Source organism: Peromyscus maniculatus, chromosome 7, assembly GCF_049852395.1.
Source record: "Peromyscus maniculatus bairdii isolate BWxNUB_F1_BW_parent chromosome 7, HU_Pman_BW_mat_3.1, whole genome shotgun sequence".
NCBI classification, from domain to species: domain Eukaryota; kingdom Metazoa; phylum Chordata; class Mammalia; order Rodentia; family Cricetidae; genus Peromyscus; species Peromyscus maniculatus.
This window is the reverse complement of record NC_134858.1, coordinates 104,247,639-104,271,268: the sequence shown is the minus strand read 5'-3', so window position 1 is coordinate 104,271,268 and position 23,630 is coordinate 104,247,639. Positions and strand designations below refer to the sequence as shown.

The window sequence follows — 23,630 nt, the reverse complement described above, 5'->3', positions numbered from 1 at the left end:
CTACATTTCCCGAGACGCCCCGGGGTGGGCGGAGCTTTACCGTTCAGGGTGACGGCCTTAAGGATACCGGAAGGAGGACACTGGTGTTGCCGTTTGGTGCTGCCTTCAAGCTTCCGCCCAAGGCGCCATTGAGAACCGGTTACTCGCCCATCGGGACCTCAGGATGATTGGTTCCTCCGAATGCTCCTAAGCGTCTATTTAAAAGGGCTGGAGCCATTCAGAATCACAACCATGGAGTAGAGAGACCTGTGTTCAATTCTTAAGTCTCTCTGGTTTTACTGGGTGACCTCGGGAAAAATGTCTTCTCCGTTCGTCCTAAGAGTGAATGTGATTGCAGCCTGGCCTTCTCAGAACTCTTCAGCCTTGAGGAGCCTTTACATACGCTATGTCTAAAAGAAGACCATGTATTCCCATCTCTGCGTAGTCTGGGTGATCATCTTGGGTTCGTGCTTACGTAACCTGACCCTAGCGAAAGGTAAAGGACGCAGTTCCCGGGCCTGACCAGCAGAGGCCGTCCTTTCTCACTTCCTGCAGTGAAAGTGGGGGGGGGGGGGTGCCCTAGTGACCTTTTTTCCTACTGCGCTTCCCATGGGAATCTTCCCAACATGCACCTGAACTGGATGTTTTGTAAGATTCAAGAACCTTCCATCACCTCTCCTGGGTAGGCCAACTTGTCCATACTCCAACACTAATTAAGATCTGGATGTATCCTGAGGTTTCTTACCACATGCCTAGGCTTGAGACCGTGTCCCTAAATCAGCAGGGACAGTAAACTCAGAAACTGGCGTGTGGAGAAGTGTATTTGGACCTCAAAGAATGACTCACTGGTTAAGAGTGTATACGGCTCTCCCAGGGGACACAAGGTCGATTCCCAGCTCCCCTGTCAGATGGCTCACACCTGCCTGTAACTCCAGCTCTAAGTTCAACACCTCAGGTCTCCTTTGGCACCTGCGCTCACACGCATACACACACACACACACACACACACACACTTAATTAAAAATAATAATTTTTAAAAAATGTCTTTAGGAAAGATAGCAAGAAGTGGATATATATTTTAATTATGCTGGCATATAAATGGTTCCTTTACATTAGAAATATTTGGGCCAACTTAACTTAGACACTGTGAAATTCCCAAGACAAAAATAGTTGCTCACACACACAATACGGTCTGGATTGTTCAGCACTGTTCGGGGGACAATTTCTCAGTCTTCCCATAACAATATTCAGTTGTTCTCTTGCCTGTAAGTGTCATGAGCACACCATGCCAGAAACATGATGGACACATTTGTATATTTCTACAATGTCGAAATGTATCGAATAACGATAAATTCACAAGCTATGTCAGTTTGTTTGAGATAGGGTCTCTGTGTAGTCCTAGCTTTCCTGGAACTTGCTCTGTCGACCAGGCTGGCCTCAAAATCACAGAGATCCTTCTGCCTCTTCCTATAGCAGTCACAGATTCTTTTATTTTATTTTATTTTTTTAAAGATTTATTCATTTATTATGTGTTCTGCCTTCAGGCCAGAAGAGGGCACCAGATCTCATTACAGATGGTTGTGAGTCACCATGTGGTTGCTGGGAATTGAACTCAGGACCTCTGGAAGAGCAGCCAGTGCTCTTAATTTCTGAGCCATCTCTTCAGCCGCCGCCCCCCTTTTATTTTTATTTTTTAAGATTTATGTGAGCTGAGTGGTGGTTGCACATGCCTTTAATCCTAGCACTCATTCAGGAAGCAGAGGCAGGTGGATGTCTGTGAGTTTGAGGCCAGCCTGGTCTACAGAGTGAGTTCCAGGACAGTCAGAGCTACACGAAGAGATCCTGTCTCCAAAAACAAAACAAACAAAAGATATATGCATATGAATGCTTACCTACATGTATGTATATACACCACACATATGTTTGATGTCTACAGAGGCCAGAAGAAGACATCAGATCCCCTGGAACTGGAGTTACACACAGTCGTGAGTTATGTGGGTGCTGGGAACTGAACCAAGGTCCTCTGCAAGAGCAGCCAGTGCCCTTCACTGCTCTCTCCAGCCCCAGCCACAAGTCCTTTATTCTAATCTTTTTCTTTTTTCTTGACTTCATTGAGAATATTATGGGGTTGCCACCAGAGAAGAATGCTCAGACGTGTGTTTAAGCCAACAGAAAGTCTTATTAGCCAGCCGGCACCTACACGGGGTGTTTGGGACCTGAGTGTAGCACTGAGCCTTTCCCAGGGGCAGCTTTTAAACACAAAAACCATATTCTTGCCGGGCGTGGTGGCGCACGCCTTTAATCCCAGCACTCGGGAGGCAGAGCCAGGCGGATCTCTGTGAGTTCGAGGCCAGCCTGGGCTACCAAGTGAGCTCCAGGAAAGGCGCAAAGCTACACAGAGAAACCCTGTCTCAAAAAAAAAAAAAAAAAAAAAAACCATATTCTTGCTTGACACACTTCAGTTAACAAGAACTGTTAGCCAGAAGAGGAACCACAGAAGCCAGAAAGCAAGGTTAGTCCATTTAGAGATTTCCCCATAAGCATGGACTTGGATGGATCAGGCCTTTGTTTTAGTTTTGGCAGGCGGTTCTCTCTGTGTGCTGAGTTGACAGCCTGAATGGTATAGTAACTTCTACCATGAAGTCAGTTGGGCTAAGGTCTGGGGCCCTTTTACAAGAAGGGTCTCATGTAGCCCAGGCTGGCCTCCAGATCACTACATAGCTGAAGACAATTTTGAACCCCAGAGGATACTGCCTCCATTTTTGGAGTAGAGGTTTGTACTATCGTGTTTGGGTTATACAATGGTGGAGATTGAACCCGGGGATTCGTGCATGCTAGGCAAGCACTGGTCCAACTGAGCCCCATGATTCCAATCTTAAATACTTGTATCATGGTTGGTGCCTAGACAGGTAGTGATAACCTACATGCACAAAGAAATACCGAGTCATTCTGCCTCTGTGTTTGCATTCACAATAAAGCCAGCTGCTGCTGTGTTCCATGGAGTCACCAAGGGCAGGGCAGAGCTGGAAAGACACTCTTTCACACAAAGTGGAGTAATTAGAGCAGGGCACAGCCTGATCTCTGTAGCCAGCTAAATATTCAAGGCACGTGCTGAGGGGTGGGGAGTGGGATCGGGGGTGGGGGCGGGGTGGGGCAGGGAATGCAGAGAAGTCTGTCTACTAAACTTGGGATGTTTTCTTGTTGGGTGGCAGCAGGTTTGTCTGTTTTACCTGTTCGACACCCTTGGTTTAGGAATCTTCAGTTCAGAAGACTGGCTTTAAGCAGGCCCAGTGGCTCAGCCCAGTAATCACAGTTACTGGAGAAGCTGAGATAGGATGATCACAGGTTCTTAGCCTGCCTGGGTCACGGAGTGAATGTGAGACCAGCCTGGGAAATACAGTAAGACCCTGTCTCAAAATAAAAAGTGAAGAGCCAGGCAGATCTCTGTGAGTTCGAGGCCAGCCTGGTCTACAGAGCGAGATCCAGGAAAGGCGCAAAGCTACACAGAAAAACCCTGTCTCAAAAAATCAAAATAAAAAGTGAAAAGGAGTTTAACTAACCCTTTGTCCATACTCCTGTAAGTAACTCAGTGGTTCACCCTCTCTTCTGGTACACACTAACTAACTAACTAAATATTTTTCAAAGGAAAGGACCAGTGAGATGGCCGAGCAGGGAAAAGTGCCTGCTGCCAAGCAAGCCTGGTAATTGAGTTCAATCCCAGAAGGTATGGGAGGCATGGAGGTCCTTGTACTCACAGAAAAGCACTAAGGGAATTAGGAATGTTAAACACACAGGCTTGTTCTTCAAAGGAAGGGATTCATAACCTGTTATCCACCTAGAAGGCTGGGAATGGATGTTGTTAATAGCCTGATGACCTTTTTCTCTATCAATGTGGCGAGACCATGTGGAAATCTTTCCCCACACCCTTATTGTGAGCTTGTCAATCTACAGAACCTATCTTTATGGAAGGTGTCACATGTACTTTACAAAGAGTTTTGATATAATCACATCTTAATTGCGCATATGAGATGGAGTCCATTGTCACTAGGAATATTTTCACCAAATTTTACTAAGGTGTTTTTGTATTTGTTTGTTTGGTTTTTTTTGTTTTTGTTTTTGTTGTTTTGTTTTATTTTTTGAGACAGGGTTTCTCTGTGTAATTTTGGTGCCTATCCTGGATCTTGCTCTGTAGACCAGGCTGGCCTGGAACTCACAGAGATCTGCCTGGCTCTGCCTCCTGAGTGCTGGGATTAAAGGCGTGGGCCACCGCTGCCTGGCTTTACTAAGTTTTTAATATGCCTAAAATAAACTACTTGGGGTCAGACTTCCTCAAGTTTGAACCAACACTGGCTACTTAGTGGTGTTGAACCAAACTACTTTCTTGCTTCCTTTGATCTTGACTCTTACACACACACACACACACACACACACACACCACCACCACCACCACCACCACCACCACCACCACCACCACCAAAGAAGGAACCTACGTGGTGGAAGCAGAGAATCAACTCCTTCAAATTGCCCTTTGACATCCACATGTGCACCATGGCATGTGTGTCCACCAACACAAAAATAAATTAATTAAACAAATGTAAAAATATGTGTGTGTGTGTGTATAAAAAAGGAAGCTGAGGCTATAGCTCCATCAAGGCCCTAAATTCCATCTCCAGTGCTACAGAATAAAAAAGAAAGTTGAATTTGGAAAAACTTAAGAGCGGGCAGTGGTGGTGAATACCTTTAATCCCAGCACTTGGGAGGCAGAGGCAGGCAGGTCTCTGTAAGTTCGATGCTAGCCTGGTCTACATAGCAAGTTCCAGGACAGCTAAGACTACATAGAGAGACCCCACCTCAAAAGAACAAAAGAAGGAAAAAGAAAAACTTATATAAAATAGTTTTGCTCCAACCAAGAGTCACAGGAAGATTCTGCTCAATCTCCAGGTCTCCTCCAGATCTTCCCAAATCCCAGTCTTCCCTCTCCCTGTCCACCAGGGAAGAGGGAAGCCCCACGTCAGTGAGCAGGTCTTTTGCCTTTCCCACTCCATTAGATTGAACTGCAGTTTTGACTGGACCTCCACGTTGTGTCAGAGTTCAGTGTTTGAGGAGCCTCCTTGCTGGAGGGAGCTTAATGTTGAGGGCCTACAAGAGGCACTGCCTTTTCAAGCCCTGTACCAGAAAGTCTCTGTCCACCTGCGTGAACCTCATCTCATCATCATTCTACAGCCCAAATTCTCAGGCCATCCCGGGATGGAGTGAAGACAGAAATAGGAAAGGCAGGGACCCCACTCTTCAGCCTAGCCCAGTCCTGGAGAGTCTATCAGGGCTCTCAGGCAATCTGGTCTGTATCTGCCCATGGCCTGGGTTTGAAATTCTGCGCCCGGGCAGCTCAGGGCATGTCCCCAGGGTTAGGCTGGTCTGGGGATGCATCCAGGCTCTGCCCCCCCCCCCCAAAGCTGGATAAGCTAGTAAGAGTCACACTGCCTCTCCCAGCCTGGTGTTCTCAATTATAGTATAATCATAGTTCTATACTTGCTACATGAGGGTGGGGACATCCCATGAGCTATTAATTCATGTTGGAGCCTGATGTTTCTCTGTCACTTAATATGAAATGTATGACATCACACTTCCTCTGCGCCAACAGTCTAGGCAGCGCCTCCTGGCCGACTCCCAGTGCTCTTCCCAGCTCTCTGTGCTGCAGCCTCGCGGGCCTCATCAGTCATTGAACGAGAGTGTGCCTGGCTCCATGCTCGGGACTTTTATACTGGATTCAATGCCAGTGACAACTGGTTCTGACTGTCCCTCCATGAGGACTTGTTCAAACATCGTGACCACTCTACTTAAAACATCAGCCCTCTCCTCCCTTATCCCTGCTTCATTTTCCTCCGGTGACATATTGTCATCTGCACACTGGGTTTATTTCGTTGTTGTCCTTTGTTGTTGTGACCGGGGTCTCACTCTGTAGCCTTGGATAGCCTGAAACTCACTGTGTAGATCAGGCTGGCCTAGATTTCATAGAGACTGGCCCACCTTTGCCTCTAGAGTGCTCAGATTACAGGTGTGTGCCACCACAACCGGCCTTGTTTCTTATTTTGTTTTGTTTTGTTTTCAGACAAGATCTCATGTAGCCTAGGCTAGTCCCTAATTCACTATATAGCCAAAGGGGACCTTGAACTCCTAATCTCTTGCCTCTGTGTCCCAAGTTGTGTGACTTTGGGTGTGGGCTGCCTTATCTGGCTTAGGAAGGACAGTTTGTAGGTAACACACTCAAGAAAGGTCTGAAATGAGAGATAAACAGAAGCATGTGGATCAGGACAAGGCAGATGAAATCAGGGGTAAAACCAGATTGTAAGGACAGAAAAACAGACTGGATCCTTGGGAATTTGTCTCCGGTAAACCACACACCCTGCCCTAGAGCTACAGTGAAATAAAAGAGCTCCACATGCCCCTCAGGTGTTTTAGTTTTGTTGTTGTTGTTGTTGAGACAGGGTTTCTCTGTATAGCCCTGGCTGTCTTGGTACTCACACTGCAGACCAGGCTGGTCTCAGACTCACAAAGACTGCCTGTCTCTGCCTCCCAAGTGCATGCACCACCATCGCCCAGCATACTTTGTTGTTTTAAACAGCTTCCTGTATACTAGGCTGGCAGCAAATTCATCATGTAGCCTTAAGAGAATCGTGAATTTCTGATCCCCATGCCTCTGCCTGCTAAATACTTGGATCAGGCATGCTCACTATGCCCAGTTTATATGGTACTGGGATGAAACCCAGGGTTTCATCCTTATCATGACAGGATGGTGGGGGGCGGATCTAAGGCACCAGACTCAAATGTTGGGCCTTGTACTTGCTAGGCAAGCATCCTACCTAGTGAACTACATGCCCAGCTTAACATCGCTGATGTTGTTTGTGATATGGTCTCACTATATATCCCTGGCCAGCCTGAAAGTTGTTCTGTAGACCTGGCTGGGCTTGAACTCAGAGAGATCTTCCTGCCTAGTACTAGGATTAAAGGTATGTGCCATCATGCATGGCCTAATGTCAGTGTTTTAAAACTCTCCAGGTGAGTCCTATGGACAGCCAGGCCTGAGAACCCTGGCTCTGGACTAGTAATGACCAAAAGACTAGAAACCTAGGGCTGTGCAAATGTCCATGTGCTTTGTCCAACATGGTATCCACTGGTCATATGTGAATACCTGAACTGTGGTTAGCATGCCTGAAGAACTGAATTCTTCATCTTATTTCACCTTAATTCATTTAGATGTAGTTAGCTGTATATGGCTATGGCTACTATATTGGCCAGCACAGCTCCAGATTATGAGTTGGCTCTGTGGCCTCAGGCAAGTCATTGACCACTTGGACTTTAGTCTTCTGGAAAGGTCATGAAGGGATGTGGTGCCCAATCTATGGTACCTGTGGAAGTTTTTTGGCCTATGCCCCAGTATCCTGGTAAAGGCAAGGGGTCAGGTATACTAGTCCAACCTAGATACCTGGAACAGGACAGAATGAGATTGGCCATAACTCCTTCTGCTCCATAACAGGGCTTCTCTGGCTGTTTCCAGAGTATTTGAGATGGGAACATAGAGGTCAGAGCATAATGGGACTTCAGGAAGTAGCCTGAAACCAGACTGTCAGGAGAAAATAACTCTCATCTACTGTGTGGATAGATAACTAATGCAAATGAAGTCTTTTTTTTTTTTTTTTTTTGGTTTTTCGAGACAGGGCTTCTCTGTAGCTTTGCGCCTTTCCTGGAACTCACTTGGTAGTCCAGGCTGGCCTTGAACTCACAATGATCCACCTGGCTCTGCCTCCCGAGTGCTGGGATTAAAGGTGCACGCCACCACCGCCCGACTGAAGTCTTTTTTTTTTTTTTTTGGTTTTTCAAGACAAGGTTTCTCTGTGTATCATTGGAGCCTGTCCTGGAACTCACTCTGTAGCCCAGGCTGGCCTCGGAACTCACAGAGATCTGTCTGCCTCTGCCTCCCGAGTGCTGGGATTAAAGGTGTGCACCACCACTGCCTGGCTGCAAATGAAGTCTTAACCATGACCTCAGGAGCAGTGCCGTACTAAGCCCATTTTACTGTTTGAAAAACTGAGGCACAAAGTTGGTAAAGGAGGCACTAAGATTAGAACCCATCTGTCTGCAGGCATGACCTCTTAGTTCTGCTGTATTCAGGGAGAAAGACTAAGAGGTCTGAACCAGTTTGGGATGCTGCAATACTTAAGGGGGCTCTGGAGACTTGCCTTCCCCCGACAAAAGCGATGGAGCCAAGACTGTCCCAAAGCAGCCCGTCTCGTACTTAAAAGTCCCTAGTTGTCCTGTGAAGGTTCACTGTCACTCAGATGGTTGTATTTTTATTTATTTATTTATTTATTTATTTATTTATTTATTTATTTATTTATTTATTTTGGTTTTTTAAGACAGGGTTTGTCTGTGTAGCTTTGCACTTTTCCTGGAACTCACTTTGTAGATCAGGCTGGCCTCGAACTCACAGAGATCCGCCTGCCTCTTCCTCCTGAGTGCTGGGATTAAAGGCATGCACCACCACTGCTTGGCCAGATGGTTTTTTTTTTTTAATTCTTTTTTATTTTATTTTATGTAATATTGATGTTTTGCCTGTATGCATGTTGTGTACATCACATGTATCTGGTTCCTGCGGAAGCCGGAAGAGAGTGTTAGATGGAACTGGAGTTAGAGACAGTTGTGAGCTTCCAAATGTGGGTGCTGGGAATTGAACCGGGGTCCTCCAGAAGAGCAGCCAGTGCTCTTAATCACTGAGCTATGGCTCCAGTCCCTGGTCATAGTTTTTAAGACTGTTTTTATTTTCAGTAGTGGGGATTCAAACCCAGAACCTTGCTTGTGTTAAGCATGCTCTCTACCACTAAGCTACATCCCTGGCCCTTTTTGTTTGTTTGTTTGGTTGGTTGTTTTTTTTTTTTTCCAAGACATGGTTTCTCTGTGCAACTTTGGCTGTCCTGGAACTCACTCAGTAGACCAGGCTGGCCTCAAACTCACAGAGATCTGCCTGCCTCTGCCTCCTGAGTGCTGCCCTTTTTTGTGGTGATATACTGTGTACCCTAATAAAATTTACCTGAAGATCAGAGGACAGAACAAGCAACTAGATTAAACACAGAGCCAGGCAGTGGAGGCACACACCTTTAATCCCAGTACTTGGGAGGCAGAGCCAGGCGGTGGTGGCACACACCTTCAATCCCAGTACTTGGGAGGCACACACACCTTTAATGGCTGGGTGGAGAAAAGTATATAAGGCATGAGGAGACAGGAACTAGAAGCCTTTTCGGCTGAGGAAGCTCATTCAGCCAGAGGCCCATTGGCTGAGGCTTTTCAGGCTGAGGAGTGCTAGAGGTAAGAGGTGGCTTGTTCCTTTGTCTCTCTGATCTTTCAGCATTTACACCAATATCTGGCTCCAGGTTTTTATTAAAAGACCATTTAGAAAATTGAGCAACAGTTTTTAATGTGGTGCTTTGCCACAGCATACATGTGGAGGTCAGAGGATCACTCTGTGGAATGTGTTCTCTCTGCCTTTGCATGAATTCCTGGGATCAAACTCAGATCATCAGATTTGCGTCATCGGTGACAAGGGCCTTTGACTGCTGAGCTGTCGTACTGGCAGCACTTGATTATTTTTGTTGTTGTTGTTGTCTGTTTGTTTTTTGAGGCAGGGCTTCTCTGTGTATCCTTTGCCATCCTGGAACTTGTTTTGTAGACCAGGATGCCTCACACTCAGAGATCTGCCTGCCTCGGGGTGCTGAGATTAAAGTCGTGTGCCACCACCGCCCTGCCTTTTTTTTTTTTTTTTTTTTGAGAGAGGGTCTCACTGTGGAATTCAAGCTAGCCTTGAACTCATGATGTAGCCAGGCCGACCTTAAACTCCAGATTCTCCTGCCTCCACATCCCGAGTGTTTGTTCAGATTATGTGTGTACCACTGTGCCATGCCTGACTGCTCAGGGGATCAATAGGATGAGTCCCCCCAGCCCACGGACTCCAGGGGATGCAGGTGCAGTGGAGAATCCACGGAGGTCTTGCTATAAATGTCAATTCTCAGGCCTGCTTTAGTTGGCTTCTGTCAGGGAAGATGGCAGAAGCTTGCTTGAGTTTGCAAAGGTCCCCATGGTGGCTGTGATGTCGTCGTGGGGCCTCACTGGAAAGGACATCCCTGCCTTGCCCTTAGGAAGCAGGGGAACTGTTATCTAGCTGTGAAGCTCTGACCAGGAGTACAAGACAAGTCCCAGCTGTGACCTCATCTTGCTTCATGATTCCATCTGGTGCCTCAGTTTACAGACTAAACAAGTCCAGGTGTCCTTTTTCTGTGCCATGTCAGTGCGCACGGCCTCCCATGGTGGCCCTGGCAAGCCCACAGACTGTCCCATGGTCAGAGCCAGAAGGTTCTGAGATCAGTTCCAGGTCTGTCCTCCTTCTCTTCCTCCACTGGCTCTGACCTGGACTACCCACTCTAGTGGACAGCTGCAGGGAAGCAGCTTTACCTTCGGCCTGCCTGACTGCTAGATATACAGGAGATTCTTCTGGTCTCAGCGGATGGATGTGGTCAAGGGGCACATCCAGGCCTCACTTCACCACACCGTCCTTTGCACTGGCTTACCCCAAATCTTTGCTTTGTAAGATCACGCTCTTCCAGGTCTAGCCTGCCAATCACCTCCTCAGAGATGCTTCCTATGACCCCAGGCTACACCCGAAGGCTCCAGCCTCCTCCCTGCTGAGGTGGTTGGGTTTGTCTTCCATGCTAGAACTGCAGCTCCCTGGGGGCAGACAGAGATTGATGGTGACCTTTGGGGCACTTGTCCCTGACAGAGCACAGGAAAAGCCATCCAGACTTGTTTAGCAAGTGCCGGCGGGCGGCCATGTCAGAGGAGCAGCAGGTGGCAATTGAAGTTCCTGGTGTCAGCTCACCAGGAGACAACTCCCTGATGGGTGAATCTCGAATAGACAAGACCCTGAGACCACAGACGATCCTAGAATGTTTTTTTTTTTTGCTTCTGCTGTGCCTTTACATGTTTGCTGCTGCCATCTTTCTCTGGCATCTACCATGGTGTGAATGGGTGGGGGAGATCCCCACTGCCTGTAATGTAGTGTGTTTATCTTATGGAAACATCCTATTCTACTGGGCATTTTTACCTGTGGATTATTATGAAGATGAATGATATCTTCCTAAACTGTACTGTCTAAATGATAATAATAATAATGTCAGTTTATACAGAGTTTTTTAAAAAAATTCATTTATTTTTATATGCATTGGTGTTTTGCCTGCATGTATGCCAGATCCCCTGAAACTGGAGCTACAGACAGTTGTGATCTGCCATGTGGGTGCTGGAAATTGAACCCGGGTCCTTTGGAAGAATAGCCAATGCTCTTAACTACTGAGCCATCTCTCCAGCTCCTATACAGAGTTTTGATGAATAAAAATAAAACAAGGAAGTGTCACACAGCTAGAACACATGAGTTTCTATTAAGGAGCCTTATAGACTGTGGCTTAGGTTAATGATTAAGAAAAACAACTGGGCCGGGCGGTGGTGGCGCACGCCTTTAATCCCAGCACTCGGGAGGCAGAGGCAGGCGGATCTTTGTGAGTTCGAGGCCAGCCTGGGCTACCAAGTGAGTTCCAGGAAAGGCGCAAAGCTACACAGAGAAACCCTGTCTCGAAAAACCAAAAAAAAAAAAAAAAAAAAAAAGAAAAACAACTGAGTCCTAGTAGCCCAGCTAGCTTAAATTCTTTTAACATTAATATTGGGAGATGTGTTCACAGGTTTCAGTTTTCATCATTAGCTGAAACAAAGCCTTAAAATAGCTTCATGTTAGATCAGATGTTTTGATAATAACTTTAAGATGAAAAACCCCAGGAAACCTAAAGTTCACAAGGACACATAGCTGAGGTAAAAAATACAAAGCAGCCCAACTGTTACTAGCTGATGTACTTTCCTGCTAGGGTTGGTTGATGATCAAAGATGATGGTTAATTCCTTGTGCCCATTCCTGCCCTCCATCTCCTGATATAAGAAACTGTTGATGAAGTACAGCTGACTGATTGGTTTTTTTGTATATAAGAAACTATTGATGAATGAGTATGCACCTTAAAGATCTAAAGTACAGCTGACTGATTGTTTTTTGTATAAAAATTGTGATTCCTTTAAGATTCCTTATAAGATTACCTTTTGGGGCTGGAGAGATGGCCTGGTGGTTAAGAGCTCTGATTGTTCTAGAGGTCCTAAGTTCAAGTCCCAGCTTCCACATGGCAGCTCACAACTGTCTGTAACTCCAAGATCTAACACCCTCACACAGATATACATGCAGGCAAAATACCAATGCCAATGCAAATAAAAATAAAAAAAGATTACCTTTCAAGATAAATAATAAAGTGATTGATTCTTTCTTTGTAACCGCAATATGCAGCCTGTCAACAAAAGAGTTGGCTGGGAAAAAATACATTTTTGCTTGCTCATGTTCAGTTAATCTGTAACAAATTACTTAGATTTAAATGTGTGTGAGTTGTTGGGGTGACTTTGTTTTTAATCATGTAAGGGAGATGAAAACATGGTTTTACTTGTACTCATATAATCATCCACTTGAAAAATAGAATGTAACCACATTATGATTCCTGTATTGTCTAAAAGATTTTGTTGGGGAATATAAGTTGTAAGGATAAGTATACAGTAGAAGAACAGAGAAATAGAGAGTAAAGAAGGAAAGCATCAAGAGTGTCTTTTTCCCTAACCCTCTCAGATAGAAAAGTCTAGTACATGCCTGTGCTGTGGATTTCCCTTTGAGCCTTGTGCTGCTAGAGGCTGGCCACCCAGGCAGTGATAAACAAGTCATCTCCTGGAATCCACAGACATTGGGAGATCCTTCCCACCATCCCCCCCCCCCCCCCCGTGAAGCCTGGGCTCAGGGAGGGGCTTCCTATTCACTCAGGAGCAAGCAATTCAGTTCCATGGCTGACTGTGGAATGCTGCTATGTCCTTAGCCCGGTTACAGGGTTCCACACATTTAGAGAGTAGCATGTGCATCCCAGGCCCTGTACCTGCCTCAGCAGGCGGGCTGGTGACTGTTGAACAATGGAAGGCAGACAGGACAAGGGCCACAAACAGGCTGAACTTGGTGAGTGTTCTCACTGGAGTTCAACTCATCATGGGGCAGGGAGGCACTCCAGTGGCAGAGTAGAGGCTTCTGGGAGCAGAAGAAACATCAGGGAGGGCAAGATAAGGGGAGAATCACAGAGATAAGCAGAAACAAACTCACCCTACAGGGTGAATTCACTCCTCAGAGGCTGTTACCTCTTGGCCCCACTCTAAGAAGCAAGAGCTCACCCAGGTGGCAAAACCCTCTCTATGAAGGATCATTTTTTATGTCCCATTCAGGTTCATCCATGAGTCACCCAATCACTAGGTTGTACAAGGCAAAGATTGAGCTCCAGAGAGAAAGTGGCTGGTCCTCAGGTCCTGGAGAAGGAGAGAGAAAACACTTGTCCACCTCCCTGGGGTTCACACATGTTCCCTCCATTGAGGTCCATCTGTGGGTCCCCACGGCCAGGATAAGGCCAGACTCCCCATGGTCCACCTGCTCAGCGTCTTCCATCTCTCTGCCCTCACTACTGCGCCACCCAACTGGGATGACCTCACAGGCCATACCTTCCCACCCTCATCCCGGCTCTATGCATTCCCTCTCCCTGATAAATGCTATGTGAAGTGTGTGGGGAATCCTGACCCCTAGCCTGAACTTGGTCTTAAATGTCTCCTTCCTTTATGGATGCCTCATCGCTGAACATGCGGAGCCTAGGCTGCTCAGGCCAGTTTCATCTCCTCTGGGGTTCCTGGGGCCCCATCTGGTTCTAGCTGAGGACCTGAATATTCTGGAGGAGTCTGTTGCTTCACTTAGGCCCTTTCTTCGTCATATGGAATGGATGGAAGGATATGGGCAGTTATATGTGTATGTGTCACCGCTGACATTGCGCGTTTGTGTGTCTGTATGTGCACACGCTAACGGGTATTCTGGGGAATGACTGCACCTGTGTACCTATGACTGCGCATCTGTGTGCGTGTGCCTGTTTAACAGCAGCTGTATGTGAGTCCGTGCATCTATGTGGTTGTGCTGCGTCTGAGATCCTGTGTGTCTGTCTGGATCAGTGTGTGCGTGTATACCTGTGTGAGATTCTGTATGTACCTCTGCCTGTATATTTTAATCTGGGCTTTTCTGGCTGACCTGGAGAAAGGATTAGCAGTGGTTCTCAACCTATGGATCATGACCACTTCAACAAACCTCAATCTCAAAAAAAAAAAAAATGTACATTATGATAACAGTAGCAAAATTACAGTTATGAAGTACTAACAAAAATAATTCTAAGCTGGGCAGTGGTGGCGCACACCTTTAATCTCAGCACTTGGGAGGCAGAGCCAGACGGATCTCTGTGAGTCCGAGGCCAGCCTGGTCTACAGAGTGAGTTCTAGGATAGGCTCCAAAGCTACACAAAGAAACCCTGTCTCGGAGCCGGGCGGTGGTGGCGCATGCCTTTAATCCCAGCACTCGGGAGGCAGAGGCAGGCAGATCTCTGTGAGTTCAAGGCCAGCCTGGGCTACAGAGTAAGTTCCGGGAAAGGCGCTATACAGAGAAACCCTGTCTTGAAAAACTATAACAAAAAAAAAAAAAAAAAGAAAGAAAGAAAGAAAGAAAGAAACCCTGTCTTGAAAAAACAAAAACAAACAGACAAATTCTATGTTTGAGGGTCACCATAACGTGAGGAACTGTACTAAAGGGTGGCAGCATTCAGAAGGTTGAAAGCCAGTAGATTAGAAGGGTTTTACTTATATGGAGAGTGACTATAGAAACACCAGGACGGTATGGGAAAGTGACGCAGGGAAGGGAAGTGACAGTGACAGTTCTGTTACTATGTTGAGTGACAAACACTCGCTGTCACTCAAAAGCCCCCTGGGGCATGTCACACACCAATGCCCAAGGCTGTCCCTGAAGAGTGAGGGCGTCCACTTGTCCACCCATCCCCAACAGGCGCAGTTGGGCCTGGCGTTTCCCTTCTGCCCCACACAGGGCCTCGGGGCTCCTGGGACAAAGAAAGGCCTCATACCTCGGGGCTCCAGTCCTAGTAGTTGAAAGCAAGGTTTGTCTAGGCAAAAATGGCAAGAGAGAGGGAACCAGATGGAGTGTCAGCATATCTGTCCATGTTAGCAAGTGTGCTGGTGCCCTGTCATGCTCATGGGCACAGGGAGTCTAGAAACTTCTGTCCGTGCCAACCTCTGTGAGTTTGCAGAAAGATCAGCACAACAGCAAGCAGCCTGTGGCCTTGCCCTTTCTTCCTCTCCACCCTCCCTGGCTCAGGGTCTGCGGAACTGTGCCAAGCTTCTACAGATGTGACCAGATTGTTCTGGCTCTGCTTTGGGCAGCGGCAGCAGCTCCCATCCTCAGGCCGGTATGGAAGGTGGGGTCAGAGTGCAGTGGGTGCAGGGCAATGGGGTTGGGACTCCTATTGAGACGATATTAAGTCTAGACCCTGGGCCTCCTCTCTCTCAACCTTGGGGTCCCCTGGACAGTAGCCAGGGAGGCTTTGAATGTCGTTCAGGGGATGTGGACCCTCTATTTAGAGGCAATACGGTGTGCTAGGCATCAAGGAGGGGCACACTTCCCACCTCCACCTAGACATTGCCTCTAGGAACATAAGTACCTCGCTATGCTCCGCCTCCTTCTTTCACGTGGCTCTCTTTACCTTCAGTGTCCAGATTTCCCTCTTGTGAGACCAGTCTCACCTAGGATGGATTTATTTGCTCTGACATTTGCAAGTCCCTATTTCAAAATAAGATCAGATTCACTGACAGCAGGGGATTGAGTTGGATGCATCTTTTAGGGGAATACAATCCTGGGGTAGTGCCTGGTGCATCCTTATCTGTCAACAAGTAGTGTCTGAAACAAGAGCAGACAGAGAAAGCTGAGAGGGATCAGGCAGGCAAACTTTTCTCGCATGTACCCACGTATTCAAATGAGCGTGTGTATGTGTGTGTGTGTGCGTGTGCGTGTGCGTGTGCGTGTGTGCGCGTGCCGCATGCCTGGTTAGTTACATATACACAGGAAGCATCAGCCATGGTGTTACAATCAAGAGGTCTGGCTCAAGTGACTAGGGAACCTCAGCTTACAAGCCAGGCCCAGGGCACAGTTATCAACTTCCTCCGTGAAAGGGTCACCAAAGTCAAAGCTTTGATCCTCAGAGATTTCCTTAGGAATGTTAAGCAAGGCCAGCCCTGACATCATGTGCAGATACACAGAGAGCCTTGGACTTCCAAGGCTACCCAAATGCGCAGCTTTGGTTTGATGGAGGATGTTGGGGGGGAGGGGGCAGGGCAGGTGTCCAGCTGGCATAGCCCCTTGTGGAGTCTGGGATCAGGCGACCTCAGTGGAGATGGTGGATAACACTTGCAGTCGAAGAAAGGAGGGGACCAGAGGGGTGCCTCTGACCATCCCTCCTTGGAACTCTCAGCCATCTGGAATCACTCTGGCTCAAGCTAAACCCCTTTCCCTACAGCTGCCCACTGGAGGCCTCCTGGGCCAGGAAGGTGGGTTGGGATGGACAGGCTTGTCTCTCTCTGGTTTCTCTTCCACTCAGAACCTTCTGGCTTCTGCCACAGGACAGCCCGTGAGCTCATCAGGATCACTGTGGAGCGAGCTGAGATCACTGGGTGAGCCGAGTTCATCCGTACCACCTTTGACCTGTGTGCGCTGTCAGGAACATGACATACTCCAGGGAATAGGACACAGGTTAGCACTGATAAGAGACTCTTGGAACCGGTGACATGACCCACAGGGCCACTCCCTCTGCCAAGTCTAGACGCTTGTGCTCCCTCCCTAGACCTCCTAGGACTCCAGGCCTGTCAAGGGCTGGGAGAGCCCCTCTGCTCCCTCCTGTGGGATAGTGCCGTCTTCTCCAGCCTGGCTGGCCTGAGAGGGCCAAGCTCCAGGCCTGTGGAGGCTCTTTGGGCTGCTCCGGGCTTCTCTCATTTAAAAGCAGCTCCCTACCCGTACTCCTGAAGTGCGGACTGTGGGGTGGAGCCATCAACAAGCCTTACCTTAGCCTCCTGGAGTTGACAGAGGATAAAGAGATCAGAAAGTTCAGGCACACAGGGAGGTTGAGAGCAAGGCGGGAGGGGCAGGGGATGGCCAAAACTCCAGTGGTCAGCAAGGGCTTCGCAGAAGAGCACGCTCTGGGACAGGGAAATAGGGAAGGCCAGCATGAGGTCGGCAGGCCAAGATGAAGGGAAGGAACATCGCAGACAGAGGGTGGCGGTAGCAGGGGCCCCGGGTAGGAATTTCTGAACTGGATTTAAGGGGTAGAAAACTGAGGGGCAGTCAATAACGTGGCTAGGCATTGCGGGTTCCTATGAGGAAGTAGCTTCTAGAAGGGAGTCACTAGTCTGCTCTAAGCTGTGGAGGGACGGTACTTAGTTTGGGCTTTTGAAAGGGCTCTTGCCCTTGTGAAGTGCGTTAGACAAGTGCTCTGGCGCTGAGCTAGGTCCCCGGCCCTCAAGTACTTCTGGAGACCCAGTAGACCTCACACTAGATGCTCTTAGGACGGGTCCTGTGCTCAGCTCTACTATGTTGACCCCTACCAAGGGCTGCTGGGACACGTTGTCACTTGCCCTCCCAATGAATCCAGGGGAATCATGAGGCCTGTCTGTCATCCCCGTTACCTCCTCAGTAGTACCCTGCTCAGAGCTGTCCTGATGGCCCTCAACACTCCTGAAAAAGTATAAACTGACCAGAATGTGGACTCTGGGACAGTATGATCGCGCTGTGCGACTCTAATGGCCCCTTTCTTTCTGGGTCTCAATTTCTCCACCTGCCAGTGGGAATGTGAATGGAAGAGGCAGTTCTAGTCTCTTCTAGCTCCCGTGACAGGGACACCTCCAATCCTTTGGCTCCTCTGGTGTTCTCTAAGTCTCTACTCCAACCACATTGCCCAAAGCCTATTGCTAATGAAGATCCCTGCAAGGTATCCTTGGAAGCAAAGAGAATCCAGCCATTCCTGAGGCCTGGGAGAGGCTCCCTGAGGCAGGTCTGCTGTTCGGTTGTCTACAGGGCTGGAAGAGTGACTCTCCGGCTTGTGAGGATGACCTCCAGGTACCCATCTAAAGCCTCTGTAAATAATGTCATCTGAGCTCAGAGGATTGGTCTCTGGAGACAAGGAAAAAAGCCGTCATGAGAAGCTGCCTTGTGACCTGGAATAGTGTCGGGCAGGGTGGGCACTCTAGGCAGGGTGGGCACTCTAGGCAGGGTGGGCACTCTAGGCAGGGTGGGCACTCTAGGCAGGGTGGGCACTCTGAGCACCCGTAGGTGGCTGTTGTTCTGGGATAGCCAAGGTGGTGGCTCTCCCTGGTGTCTTTCTTGTTCCTTGATCTTCCGAGATGCTCAGCCTCCACAGAGAGTCCAGAGAATCAATGTATGAAGCTCTGTAGTCAAGTTCCCTTGCCCTGAGCCTGGGGAAAGATCAACTGATGTGTACCTAACCCAAGTCCTCTCAGGGTCACCAGGAAACAACGGAGGCTTTTTTTTCAAAGAGCAACTGAGTGGCCACTCGGTGCCAGGTCAACTTGAAGAGCCAGAGAACACAAACAACATTCTGAGCTGATGTTTTTCCCTGTGACTAAATGTGTATTAGATGTTCTCGAGCATTCTGTGGTCAGGCGAGTTAGTGTATTATATAATTCACAAGTTCTGAAGAAAGGTGAGCTGGTTTCACTCTGTGGGTTTTGGCAGGGGTTGTGAGCAAAGCCGTGTGCATGGGGATGTGGGCGGAGGAGACGCTCTGTGTGCTTGTTTCCCAACAGCTGAGCACAGGACCCGTCCTAAGAGCAGCTAGTGTGAGGTCTACTGGGTCTCCAGAAGTACTTGAGGGCCGGGGACCTAGCTCAGTGCCAGAGCACTTGTCTAACGCACTTCACAAGGGCAAGAGCCCTTTCAAAAGCCCAAACTAAGTACCGTCCCTCCACAGCTTAGAGCAGTCTAGTGACTCCCTTCTAGAAGCTACTTCCTCATAGGAACCCGCAACGCCTAGCCATGTTATTGACTGCCCCTCAGTTTTCTACCCCTTAAATCCCGTTCAGAAATTCCTACCCCTGCTACCGCCACCCTCTGTCTGCGATGTTCCTTCCCTTCAGCTTGGCCTGCCAACCTCATGCTGGCCTTCCCTATTTCCCTGTCCCAGAGCGTGCTCTTCTGCGAAGCCCTTGCTGACCACTGGAGTTTCGGCCATCCCCTGCCCCTCCCGCCCTGCTCTCAACCTCCCTGTGTGCCTGAACTTTCTGATCTCTTTATCCTCTGTCAACTCCAGGAGGCTAAGGTAAGGCTATGGTATGACCCTGTTGAACTCAGCCCACGAGTGTGGGATGAAGTCCCAACCGTGGCACACTGTGGTTATCAATCCTGACAATCGGTTATATTGTCACTTCTAACAATGTGACATTGTGGCTATCTAAAGCATCTGGTATTTGTGGTGTTGTCCCTGTAACCAGGGGCTTGGGAACATGGCCATTTGTGATAAGTGTTTGTGTCTCTGAGGACTTGTGGCCTGAGATTGTGTATGTATTCAAGAGCTGACCAGTCTTGTGCCTGTGAATATAATCAGCAGGTTATCCTAAAAGGAAACTGGCCATAAGACCTTTCACACCTGAATTGTTACTTTAGAGCTGGCCAGCAATTTTCTGCCTGCTAAGACACAGGCCGACTGTGGGAAACTGTTCTTGAAACACAGTTACCCAATATGAAGGGAATTATATAACACACCAACTTAGCTGACCACAGAACACTCGAGAACAGCCTTCTAGTCCTAGGGGGAAATGCCAGCTCAGAGTGCTGAGTTTGTGTCCTCTGGCTCCCATACTGCACCTGGTGCTGGGTGCCTCAGCTGTTCCATGGTGACCCCACATAGCCCTAGTCATCTTCTAATGAACTGGCCAGAAAAGGGTGTGGAAGAAGGGCCTAGAGAGAGTCCTAGGATCTGAGATGAAGATTTGCCACATGAAAATAAATAAATAAGTAAGTAAGTAAGCAAATAAATAAATAAACAAATAAATAAATAAATAAAGGAAGCAGGGTGGTGGTGAGGCAGGTAGATCTCTGTGAGTTGGAGGCCAGCCTGGTCTACAGGGTAGTTCCAGGACAGCCAGGTCTACACAGAGAAACCATGACAAAAAAAATTTAAAAAAAAAAAAAAAAAAAAAAAGATTCAACACGTGCTGTGGTCAGTCTCTGTCCTAAGCCAGTTCCAAGGGGGTTCCACTGACTTCATAGTCAGTTTGCTGAACAGGCTGGGAATCAGAGCAGGCCTTCCCACGGTCAGTGTAGCAAAAGGTGCTGCTGTGGACTAATTGCAGAGCTTGTATGGCCTTATTATATATATGCCTGGGTGGCATGTGGCCACAGGGTATCCAGACCTGGTCACTTATGGAGCTTACCAGGGCAGGCTCTCGAGGGTGTCCAAGCAACTGGGTGCCCTAAGATGATCTTAATGTTCCCCAGCCTCTCTTCAGGCTCCTTGCTGACCAGCCATCAGCTTCTAGCTTTCCACATCGACTTCTCTGATGACACAATGTGCCCAAAGACTAACAGACTACCCCTTTTCTGGGGCCTAGGGACCCACGCCAAACTCATTCACACACAGTCGGCATATAATCCTCATTCATGTATGTACTGCATTCATTCATCAACAAGTACTCATTGCGTATCCTGGGATGGGATGCGGGGACCAGCTTGTTGCCCTCCAAACCTCCAGGTCAGGTTAAGGAAACACGGCTCAGAAGACCTCTCTGTGGGAAGCTAAGCAAAGAGGAACCCGGGGCTTAGGGGGCTTGTGGCCGTTAGCTGGGGAAGCCCAGATCTGGTGTCACAACTAGTCACTGCGTCCAGCCCGATGGACTCTGGGGGTTAGGTAATATATGTGGTGTGACAGTCCCCTCCTGCCAGCTGTCCCCCCAGGCTGGGTCTAACATGGTTACCCTGCTGGGCCCCAAGGCCTTCTCTGCCTGAAGTTGAACCCCAAGGCTACAGAGCTGTCTTCTCACCCCACAGAACAAGACCCTCTCTTGACTGGACCCTGCAAGTCAAACCAAGTGGATGGAGTTACGGCTGTGGCAGGCTAGAAGCTGAACGGGCCTCAGCCCATTCCACGAGACCCTTTTCCTGACCTTCTCCCATTGTCTTGTCTTTTTTGAATAGCCTTTAACTCCTGAGGTGACCTCAGGCCTTCTCACCCTTTCCCTCCCCTGTCCCATCCCCCAGGGCTCTTGTCACCACCAGGGCTCTGAAAAGAACCTACAGGAATAGAATGGCCAGGATGGGATCCCCTCCCTACAGTTTTCAGAAGGTCCCAAGGAGATAGCTTCCACGAGCAAGCTCTAACAAGAGGCCACAGCACAGTCCCTAGCAGGGTGGAGTTATTTTCTTGACAATTCATTTCCAAACAGATCATCACTGCAAACCACCTAAGGGTGCCTTCACAATGAGAAATTATCCCCCAGGAGCTGGTGAGGCGGCTTAATGGTTAAGAACACTTGCTGCTCTTTCAGAGGACCTGGGCTTGGTTCCCAGAACCCACATGAAGGCTTACAACTACAGTTCCAGGGCATCTAACCCCTTCTTCCAGCCTCCAGGGCACCAGACATACACAAGGTGCATATACATGCAGGCAGGCATTCATATATACACATAAGATAAACTAAACCAAAAAAAAATAATAAAAGCATTTATCATCATCACTCTGGGAATGTAGCTCAGTTGATAGCCTGATTATCCTGGATGAGGCTGAGTTCAATCCTGGCACTGCATAAATCAGCACTTAGGTAGAGGCAGGAAGACCAGGGGTTCAAGATCATCTTTAACTACCTAGGGAACTAGAGGCCAGCTTTGACTAGAAATCTTGTCTCAAAAAAAGAAAATTAGCACCCACATATTAACAGTAGTAGGTTTTGTCTTGATAATCTACGGCCATAGGGTCTCCATCACTTTTTCTTATAGTTTTTATGCTATTATTGTGTGTGTGCGACATAGGTGTGTAGACACAGGGGTGAAGGTCAAAAGACAACCTTGGGAGTTGGTTCTCTCCTTCCACCCTGACGTGGGTTCTGAGGACCAGGTCATTAGGCTTTCATGGCAAGTGCCCTTACCCACTGAGCTGTGGAGCCCTCCCTCTACATTATTCCAGAAGTCCTTGTGCCTGGCATCTGTTATCGGTGTGTGTGCCCAAGCCCCATGATCCCTTAGTGCCTGAAATTGCTCAGGTCTACCAAACAGCTAACGTAGAAAGGAGGAGCTGGGAGAAGGACTGAGGATAAGGGATGAAGGGAGAAGAACTGGGTGAAGAAGTGCCTCGCTTCGCCTCAGGAGCACCAGACTCCCGGACTGCTGAGGGCTTGGCGGACTAGAGCCTTCCGGCTCCCTCACTGCCCTCACCTCTGTGGGTCCCGAAGGCTTCTGGGATGCAGATCCCAGGTCTGTCTTTCAAAGGCCTTTGCTCCCTAGGGCTGCAGAGACGAAGGCAAGGCCTTCCAGCTGTCGCTGCTCCTCTGTTGACCCCACTATCTCAAAGCCACAAGACAGTCGTGGAGCAATGGAGGGCTGGCGGGCCCCAACCTCCAGCTGCTCTTACACAAGACTGTTAATTCAGTACCAGGAGTCCTCCTCCTACGGTTCTGGCCTTACTTCCCCCACCAGTGCCTGAGGGAACCCAGAGGGGACTTCTGGAAAGACAGAGCCCATGGTGAGCCCCTTGGCCAGCTGGTGAGGAGGTGAGCAACAAGGGAGAGGCAGGTCTGGCTGGAATCTGACTCGAGCTCTCTGAGGCTTTAGACGCGTCACTTTCTGAGCCCTCCATTTTCTCATCTGCAGCCAACAACTGACACTTCCTGCCTTCTGCTCCCAGGTTTAGTTGTTCCTTCCACTGAGCCTTCACCCCAACCTTATGTAAAGACAGTACCAGTCGGGGTTCTCCTGACAAATGGAACTGATGAGATGAAGATGACCTGAGTGACGGCCGAGACTGACAAGTATGAAGTCTGTAGAAGAGTCGGTGGACTGGACACGCTGGCTAGACTTCTGCATCCCAGCTGTGACACAAGGCCTCCTCCAGGAAGTCTTCAGCTGACTACTGATGGAGGCCTACCCTCCTTATCCAGAACAATCTCCTTCATTTGAAATCAGCTGTTCACAGGTGTTAGTCACAGTAACATCTAGACCAGCATTTAAACAGGGAGCCCCATGCCCAAGCTAAGGTCACAAGTGACATTTGACCATCACAGAAGTATCGCTCACTTTTTGTGTATGAGGAAAGTGAAACTCACGGCCTGTCCTGACTGCTTGAGGCTGGAGGAAGGAATATAAGACAGGGACACTGGATAGGTGCTGGTAAAAATCAGGCTTAAAACATACATGCTGGCCAGGCGGTGGTGGCGCACGCCTTTAATCCCAGCACTTGGGAGGCAGAGGTAGACGGATCTCAGTGAGTTCGAGGCCAGCCTTGTCTACAAAGTGAGTTCCAGGACAGCCAGGACTGTTACACTGAAAGACCAAACACACACACACACACACACACACACACACACACACACTGGGCGGGATGACACACACCTTTAATTCCA

The 23,630-nt window shown here is 48.5% G+C and overlaps 1 protein-coding gene and 1 long non-coding RNA gene across 3 annotated transcripts in view; one reads left to right on the top strand and one right to left on the bottom strand.

Moving 5' to 3' along the window:
• The window catches only part of Poc1a (POC1 centriolar protein A), a 71,771-nt gene extending 71,236 nt beyond the window's left edge, over positions 1-535 (bottom strand). Inside the window, exon 1 of one of the 2 annotated variants that reach the window (XM_076575450.1) lies at positions 41-535. The gene's annotated coding sequence lies outside the window, so the exon portion shown is untranslated. The remainder of the gene's footprint in view (positions 1-40) is intronic. The other variant, XM_076575452.1, reaches the window with a different exon arrangement.
• Positions 371-21,191, top strand: LOC121830981 (uncharacterized). The gene is made up of 3 exons (XR_006074349.2): positions 371-475; positions 16,632-16,761; positions 21,067-21,191. It is a non-coding gene; the product is annotated as an uncharacterized LOC121830981 (long non-coding RNA).
• Positions 21,192-23,630: the final 2,439 nt, after the last annotated feature.